General features: G+C 36.2%; 1 long non-coding RNA gene across 1 annotated transcript; it reads right to left on the bottom strand.

Moving 5' to 3' along the window:
- Positions 1-686: 686 nt before the first annotated feature.
- Positions 687-4,615, bottom strand: LOC149501602 (uncharacterized). Its single transcript, XR_016324098.1, has 2 exons — positions 3,654-4,615; positions 687-3,564 (listed from the first exon to the last, which is right to left on the bottom strand). It is a non-coding gene; the product is annotated as an uncharacterized LOC149501602 (long non-coding RNA).
- Between the last annotated feature and the right edge of the window lie 5,490 nt (positions 4,616-10,105).

Genomic DNA, 10,105 nt, shown 5'->3' with positions numbered 1-10,105 from the left:
TTAATATAAATTATCAGCAGCGAAACGACGAGAATTTTACATGGTTTTTTCCGACCAACGGGGGGCAATAATGATGAATTGCTTCATCGAAATATTCGTGATAACGCTGAGTATAGGTTTTTGGGATTTCTTAATTCAGATTATTTAGTTGAATTACGAAGGATTATGCCTTATTTATTGAAATATAACTATGTTGTATTAAAAATTAGCGATACACTAACAAAAAAAACGCAAAAATCACCATTAACTTTGTTTTATTAAAAAACTAATCCATTACGTAAATCCGTATTACTTTATATAAAAAACAAACCAACATAAAATATTATAATAAAATTATTAACACATAAACATTTACCTACTACGGTATTACGTAATAAATCATAAAATACTACGTACGGTGGTACAGAGCTGAGGAGGCTTTGCGGGTGGCACGTAATCACACATAAACACTGGAGTAAAATGCGATCGTAAATATATCGAGAGCGATGTATCGTATCGAAATTGTGCGACAAAGAATTACGGAATTTAGTCATGACTACATTTTAAATGCAATCGGACGTGTTTAGTCCCATTATTACTCCCATTGCACTCGTACGAGCTGTGACTACGGAAGATCGCATAGGATATGTCGGCGTTAAGCCAGGATTTACACACATAACTTCTTTTACAATGAAAATACAATACAATTCTATAAAACTTTAACATTACTTGTTTACAACAAAAAGCCACGCCTGAGTTATTCAGTGGTTTTTACACAATTAGCCATTTTGTGTTGGTTATAGCAACTACAACTTCTTTTATACAAACAAATGTAATTACTGCGAAACAATTCACAAAACATAGCTTAATATTCAAAATACATATTTTAGTGATTTTACATGACTCACATTTAATTTATTTTACATGAATTACTTTTAAGTAATATTAACTAACATTGTTATTATCCAGCCTAATAATAGATGGCGCCAACAACATCATTGCATAACAATTACAATACTTAATTAAATTATTAGTACTGTTAATTATAATATAAATTATTATTAATATTTATGCTTTATTCATATTTAATCATTTATACAGTCATTTGTGTTTTTAAACAATAATATAAACATTAAACATATTCTGAACATTTTCACATCAAAACAGTGTCTGCTAATTCTTAAATATGGTAGAATAACAGTTTTGTTGCTAATAATAAATAAATGTTAATATAGAATAAACTAATCTATATATTATTATGTTAATTATTGCCAACAGTGGCGTTTGCGCCCATACGGCCATACTGATTCCAGCGCGTCCCTTGCGCTGTTTTAGCATTTCACATAACAGTAAACAAGTCATATCCCCTACTGGGATCTACCCAATACACAAGGCACCATTCACCCTTACGAGATCTAGCTAACACACAAGAGGATCACCCAACGGGATTTACCCAACACACAAAGCATCACTCATACAGGTCTAGTTAACTCGCAAGCCATCACCCTTACAGTATCTAGCCAACTTACCAGGCATCACCCTTACGGGATCTAGCCAACACACTCGGCATCACCCATTCGGGATCTAGCCAACTCACAAGGCATCACCCATTTGGGATCTAGCCAACCCACAAGGCATCACACTCTCGGGATCTAGCCAACCCAAAAGGCATCACCCATTCGGGATCTAGCCAACTCATAAGGCATCACCCTTACAGTATCTAGCCAACTTACCAGGCATCACCCTTACGGGATCTAGCCAACACACTCGGCATCACCCATTCGGGATCTAGCCAACTCACAAGGCATCACCCATTTGGGATCTAGCCAACCCACAAGGCATCACCCTCTCGGGATCTAGCCAACCCAAAAGGCATCACCCATTCGGGATCTAGCCAACTCATAAGGCATCACCCATTCGGGATCTAGCCAACTCATAAGGCATCACCCATTCGGGATCTAGCCAACTCATAAGGCATCACCCATACGGGATCTAGCCAACTCATAAGGCATCACCCATACGGGATCTAGCCAACAAGACCAGGTTTAAGGATTCGCATGGTGGCCCGCCAGCGTTTTAGGAAGGATAATTGGATAGGAAAATAAAAGTAGATACCATAACAAATTATAAATCATTTTACAGCAGAACAAATCTCTCTGCCCATACGGTCAATCAGAATCCTCTGACATTAAGAGGATAGATTTACCTATATCAAACCGTTACCATTACCAAACCTTTACCTTTACCAAAACACATTAGATGACAGAGACCGCTCGTCCATCCATTTTTTACCAGCTGATTCAACTTCCCCTAATTCATCATTCAGCGGACCATTTTCAATTTGCTTTATTTTAATGACTGGTAGGGAACATCATCCTTCTAATGCCTCTGCATTTTTGTTTTATTGTTGTGCTGCAGATTTTAATCAACTGTAATTCTTAAAGCTGCCTGTCAGATCTTATTAATTGATATTTTACAAACATGTGACATTTATGACCCATCAATAGTTCAGCATGCCTGCTGACCATGCTCGCTCTCTTTGCAATAATGTGGTACTGAATTTCATATTGTTCACAAGTTTTTGAAACTCCTGAATTATCTTTTATCTTGGTGAATTTTTAAAAGTGACAGGTTTCCAAAAATGGAACTAAGATTTTAAAAACAGAAATCACATAGAGATCTGTGCCATCCTTTTTCTTGACTAATAATAAAGCAGCACCCCCACTAGAAACCTAGGGTGCAGAGAGTTAGCTGCTGAACAGGGATGAGCTGTCTCTTATTATGGCATATTATTAAAAGTTTATTTTTATTTTTATTGTAATATGCTTGAACTCCTCACAATAAACAGGAGACATACAGTATGTACAGCGTTGTACTATCCTATCCAAATTAATTATTTCAAATCCAACTTTTATCTGCCTGATCCATCTATGAGACATGATTTGCAAAAGTTACATGATGATTGAATAATGACTCCAAACTTGAGCATTCACTGGAGAGAAACTTATAAAAATAGATAAGTTCTCCTCAAAGAGTGCAACACTGAGAAGTTATTTTTAAAAGATTAAAACCTATTAGGATGTCAGCAAGACTGTCAGTATTACCATATGATTATGATTACCATATGAAATTCTATAATAGTTCTAGTATTTTTCTCCATTAAAAGTCACAATGCTTTGTTTTGAAATCAGTTGACTCCTTATGCTCAAAAACTTTACATGAAGTTGTTTAGCTTACTAAACTAGATCTGCAATGATTTAAGTCTTAATTGTGGTGATACGTTTGTCATCTTGACGGCGGTAACAAGTTTTCTCGAAATGACGCAAGTGACGCAGTAACCACATTTAAAACCTTAGTGTTACTAAAAGTGCCACGAAAACTGAAGGAATCATTATGTGATTGTGATAAAACTGAGTTATGTTTAGATTATTAACATTATATAGTTATATTTACAAGTTATATTTACAGTATATTTTCAATTTGACGCTTTCGGAACGTTTTTAGAATCGATATTATTTAGGAAGCGAAATACATACCACAGCGTATTTCTCAATAACTTGGATCGAATAAATTTAAGATAAATACCTGAAATCAGTATTTTTACCATCTCAGCGTCAGTAGCTTTTCCAAAACATCCACGGTCTAGAACTCATTTTAAATATCCACAACTTTACTGAATGCATGGATCAGTTCGTCCCTCACTTGCTCCAATGCGGTTCAATACAAAGACCAGATATCGGCTTATGTCTTGCTTGCTCTTTTGAACTCGATGTTCATGCGATGAAACAATTAGCTTCATGATAGTTTCGTCCACATTTCCGCATCGGTCTTGATGTCACGCCCTCATCGGAGTTGAACGGCGGCAAATAAAAGTTATAATGCCACTACAAGGGTACAGCATTTGCAGCTATCATCACTTTTCGCCTTTTTAATACAGGTTGAGAGACCCATCACTTGTTCAACAGTGGGCTACTTCATTCGGAGGCTTACGATTAATTTTGGGGCTGTGATCCCACTTCTGATGTCGGCGTTAAGCCAGGATTTACACACATAACTTCTTTTACAATGAAAATACAATACAATTCTATAAAACTTTAACATTACTTGTTTACAACAAAAAGCCACGCCTGAGTTATTCAGTGGTTTTTACACAATTAGCCATTTTGTGTTGGTTATAGCAACTACAACTTCTTTTATACAAACAAATGTAATTACTGCGAAACAATTCACAAAACATAGCTTAATATTCAAAATACATATTTTAGTGATTTTACATGACTCACATTTAATTTATTTTACATGAATTACTTTTAAGTAATATTAACTAACATTGTTATTATCCAGCCTAATAATAGATGGCGCCAACAACATCATTGCATAACAATTACAATACTTAATTAAATTATTAGTACTGTTAATTATAATATAAATTATTATTAATATTTATGCTTTATTCATATTTAATCATTTATACAGTCATTTGTGTTTTTAAACAATAATATAAACATTAAACATATTCTGAACATTTTCACATCAAAACAGTGTCTGCTAATTCTTAAATATGGTAGAATAACAGTTTTGTTGCTAATAATAAATAAATGTTAATATAGAATAAACTAATCTATATATTATTATGTTAATTATTGCCAACAGTGGCGTTTGCGCCCATAGATACTACTGGTTTGTTGGGTATAAATTTCATTGTAACATTTTTTTTAAATGTAACTGCTAGTATTACTGTTTACAAGAATTTTTTGGACAAACTTCCTTATGGATGATGCGGAGGGGTACCCTAACCGGGAAAAAACTTCTGTAACGTAAGATTTTTATTAGTAATGTACACAGTGTACCACTTAACTTTGTAATGAAGTACAAAAAATAAGATATTTTTTTATCATTCATTAACCACGATCTCAGAGCGTTCGTTTGCGCAATACACTAACTCTTATGCAAACAACCGTGAATGAAGTGTACCACAATAAGTTCGCACGTTACCGAATGACCGTGGGCTGTTGCCAGTTTTGTTATACCTCGAATAGAAATTAAATTAATATTTTTATAATAAGGAACTACGTTGCTATCCGGTGTCCCACGACACCACACATCATTTATTTAAATTCTTGAGGTCTCAAATATTGCAGTCGTCTTTGAAGTATACATACCTACTTGTAAGATCGTACAGGTGGATGGAGAATGTGTCCTGCAATGCTAAATCGCAATTGATTTACAACAAAGACGCTGTCGTCACATACTCCAGTAATGCTCGATAGCCCCCTTTGATAGAATACCACAATCGGTCATGCATTTCATGAATTACAGACCGGTCACCTCAGAACGGTAGTGTATCTTAGGTTGAATTGTCAGTGAACAAAATGTTTTAGTCTCAATTAACTATACGTTTATTTTAATAATATACGTTTTCGAATTTGAATTTTAATGTTTTATCAGGATTTTAGAAATTGCCCGTTAATTTTTTTGATTATATTTTATTGGTAACCGAACTCGCGGCCCATCAGGTGTTAGGTGACCGCCAGAGCTCATAGATTTGCTAAACAAATGAGATGGAAATATCGGTGGTATATAGCATGACAGCTGTTTCACCGGAACGCATCGCTGCCTTGCAGTAGAAATAGGCAGAATAGACAGTCTGGTCTATTCTGTCTGATCTTACACCCCTTATACACCTTACTTTGCTTATACTAAATTAGTTGTTTCAGCCCACTCACGTCCACTGCTGGGCATATGCCTCCACCAAAGCTCGCCATAATAACCGGTCTTGCGAAGCTTGCATCCAGCAGATTCCCGCAACTTTTAGCAGGTCGTTGGTTCATCTCGTGGGAAACCACGCTGCGATTTTCGGTACGCGGTTGCAACAACCATGATACAGAATAATTCGAATGGTTGCCTCGACGATCCAATAGTCGGGTGTCTCAGGGATGGCACCGCGAGTCTGGTTGTAGTGTTAACCCCGACTCAGACTGGGTTCTGACTCCGGTCGGCTAAGAAACTGCAAGGATACTCGATTGGTAGGGCCTTGAAAACATCCTTGGGCCTGCAGTCTGCTGCCAACATCTGCAGATGGTCAAGTTTCACATACCGCGAATACTGTTTAAGCGCGTACCTATTAGGTTCGGCACCTCGAATGAGGTTCGGCCCCCTTGCCCGAAAAAAAAGTATTCAAATCTTCACATAATAATAATAATATGGTCTTCGAATGTCCTATGTTCTACTGTATACCGTTCGAAACATTAAAACAAAGGTTTTTTATTGTCATAATTAAAGTCTAAGAGGTGAGATGCTTTATAAAAGTCAGTTCAGTTTACAACAATACCCCACATTAAACAATAGTAGTATTTAGCATTACCCAAATGCAGTGGTAACTATATAGAATAGTGCTCTTTGTATTGATTGTAGATCAATACAAAGAGCAAACGCCTCTTGTCATTTCCATTTTACTTAATCCCGTCATTATCTACAAGGAGAGCATTCGTCACGTAGTAGGCACTCGTACACACACCGGTCACATCCTAAGGGAGATGACGACATTCTTAAATTTTCATACCGCACTCATACAGTTAGACGTCGCGGGGAAAAGTGAATACAGAAAATGGGAAACAGAATTTTACGAACGCTGTTACGCTCAGAGAAATGTTTTTTTGTGTTTTTTTTTTAAGAGCTATTTTATGATTCGTATTGGATGGGTGCGACCTGAGAAATGACGAAGCGGTTGAGTTATCGTTACTTGATTATTTTGAGACTTCTGCGAATATCTCGCGCGTGTGGGTAGGTAGCTACGATTTTAGACGCCTGACGAGGCTAAAAATAAAACGACATTTGCTTTGACAGTTACAGCGCTAAAACTTTTTAATTATATATTGAAACGATATCATTATTTTGAATATGTTTTCTTGAACGAGATATTTTTACTGTGTATTTCGTTTCCGCTTCGAAGTACAACCTTATTAGTATCGGGTAGTTAGGAAGTGAATAAATAACAATAGAACTGAGAATAAAACTTTCTAAATGGACGCAATAATAATGCAGAAAATTAAAGAAAAAAATTGTAAATCTATGTATATATTAATACGTGAAGCAAAAACTTTGTACCGCTTTTTACGAAAACTGCGCGGACGGAGGAGTATGAAATTTCCCACACTTATAGAGAAGGAGTGCAGAATATTAATATTTTTTTTTAATTATGTATAAAAATACATACATTAAATAAATAAATAAAAACACTGCACACACATTTGAAGTCGTCGTGGCCTAAAGGATAAGACGTCCGGTGCATTCGTATCGAGCGATGCACCGGTGTTCGAATCCCGCAGGCGGGTACAAATTTTTCTAATAAAATACGTACTTAACAAATGTTCACGATTGACTTCCACGGTGAAGGAATAACATCGTGTAATAAAACTCAAACCCGCAAAATTATAATTTGCGTAATTACTGGTGGTAGGATCTCTTGTGAGTCCGCACGGGTAGGTACCACCGCCCCGCCTATTTCTGCCGTGAAGCAGTAATGCGCTTCGGTTTGAAGGGTGGAGCAGCCGTTGTGACAATACTGAGACCTTAGAACTATATCTCAAGGTGTGTGGCGCATTTACGTTGTAGATGTCTATGGGCTCCAGTAACCACTGAACACCAGGTGGGCTGTGAGCTCGTCCACACATCTAAGCAATAAACAAAAAAAAACACGCATGTATACGTACTATTTGTTTATTGTTAAACCTTTCTTATTGCTTCTTGCTCTCACTGCTTCTAATCGTATCTAACCATTAGATAAGTGGCGAATAAGTATCGCTTTATTTGAATCTACCACTCACACTAGTAGCTAGCTTATCAAGTTGTCCAGATTAACAGAGCCGTTAATTACGCAGTCACAGAGTTATTCGATTGGAAAAACATCAGGTCGACAGCCACTCTGTAGTCCAAAAATGGACTGAGCAGACTGCGTCAAAATTAAAATTCAATTAAATCATTTTTTTTTTATTCAACATAAATGAAAGTACACACTTTGTTGAACGTCAAAAAGAACTACCGCCAATTCAAAAAAACTAGCCTCCGTCCTGAGAAGAACTGGCAAGAAATTCAGCGGGCATCTCTTTTTCTTTAAACATTAAATAATTTTTTTTAATATTAATTTTTACAAGAGGTATTATAACGTAACAATTATTGCAATATTGAAATGCCCGTAGCGAGCAACTCATTCCCACCTTGTGCAATCTTCTAGCAAGCAGGAAGAGAACAGAAAAAATGTGATCGTGAGATCGAATAAAAAATAGAAACTGTGGAATGTGCGTTATTAATGTTTCAGTAGTAGTAAGCTTTTTGCGTGGTAGACAGCTACTTTGTTCGTAACAACTACGAGACAAAAAAAAACACAGATGACAACAAGTCAAGGTGAATTCCGAAGAAAAAAAAACAATAACTATCACGGCACAGCTTCATAACTTAGGCTTAAGTTCTTTTTTTTATTGCCCTTCTAGGGAGACGAGCATGCGGCCTACCTGATGGTGAGTGGTTACCGTCGCCCATGGACTTTAGCAATGCCAGGGGCAGAGCCAAGCCGCTGCCAACCACTTAATACTCTCCACAAGCCTCTTTTGAAGAAGGACGTCATAGCGCTCGGGAAACACCGTGGAGGGGAGCTCATTCCATAGCCGGATGGTACGTAGCAAAAAAGACCGCTGGAAACGCACTGTCGATGAATGCAGCGGTTCCAGGTAATATGGATGAACTCTGCTCTGGTGGTGGGAGGAGCGATGATAAAACGGAGATGAAGGGATCATCTCAAACAATTCCTCAGAGCACTCCCCATGGAACATACGGTACAAAATACAGAGGGAAACGAAGTCCCTCCGCAGACCCAGAGGCTTCAAACGATCCATGAGAAGGAACGAGCTTTTTCCGTTGTAGCCGAAAATAGATTAACCACTGAAAACTGGCTATAAAAAATATGTTGTCCAAAATTGAGAAACACTTATTGATAATTAAAAGCCTGTTAAAATTATTACAGTACAATTACAAACAATAACCATATCATTTAACAATATGATCGTCAACTATTCTTTACCGTGTTCAAAGTATACAACAACTTTATATGTAGTAATATTTCTCGTAGGCGAATAATGATAATATATTCGCAATAAACTACTAACACCGTTCTCTTTGAAGAATTAACTTTCGTGCAATGACTATAAACTATTGGGTAGGTCATCGACCCGAACCTTGTAGGCTTTGCAAAATATTGTGTCTGTATAATGGAAAATAGATTGAAGAACTTTGACCGCGGGCCTTTGTGGAGCTTTTATTATTGTACTTATTGTGGTTTCTTTTCGTATCTACACAAATATATAGAGCAGTAGAGTGAGTGACGCACAGCCTTGAATATTATGTTTAATCTATGGTACAGCCTAGACCATCATAAAAGTATGTCAGCGTATAATCTATGGCTCTAGATATTCTGACTTTAATATTGACTTTTTGGCGGGAACGCGAGGAGTGAAGTTGTGTGATTTGTTTTATTTTGTCTATTTAGTGTTTCTTCAGGTTTAAATGTGTAATAATGATGGTTTATTAACTGTTTAATATCTGTGAAAGTGCACAAATGTGGGAAAATGAAACAAAGCTGCTGGACGTAACTTCTCGGGTTCCTCCAAAAAGTCCACTGAAAAAATCTCAGTAAATGACCACCATTTTACTGCGATTATATTATTATTTCATCCCATATCATCTCATTTCATTAAATTTCATCCCAGTTGATTAATGTCTCAAATTAATCATCTTCATTTCATTTCACTCCATATTATCATTTTTCATAAAATTAAGAAAATAAAGTAAAATAAGACATAACTTAAAGGTCTTAGTTACCAGGTCATAAAATCTCTTAAAAAAAAAAAAGACTTTAATAACTAGCATCTAGACATTTACTTATTTAAAAAATAGTTTAGAATTATACTCAAAGTGTATAAAGAGTATAAAATAGGAAATTTTTGAAATTTTTATTTGTATTATATTATGAACCAGGATGGGTTTTGGCATGCTTTTTTTAGCTTGGTATGTGTGTTATGAAATCTTTGAAGGCCATTTTCAGCGACACCAAGACTAGAAAAATTGCTTTCCG

This window comes from Bombyx mandarina, chromosome 13 (assembly GCF_030267445.1).
Source record: "Bombyx mandarina strain Sakado chromosome 13, ASM3026744v2".
NCBI lineage: Eukaryota > Metazoa > Arthropoda > Insecta > Lepidoptera > Bombycidae > Bombyx > Bombyx mandarina.
Note: the sequence above shows the minus strand (reverse complement) of the source record. Positions and strands in the feature narration are given on the sequence as shown.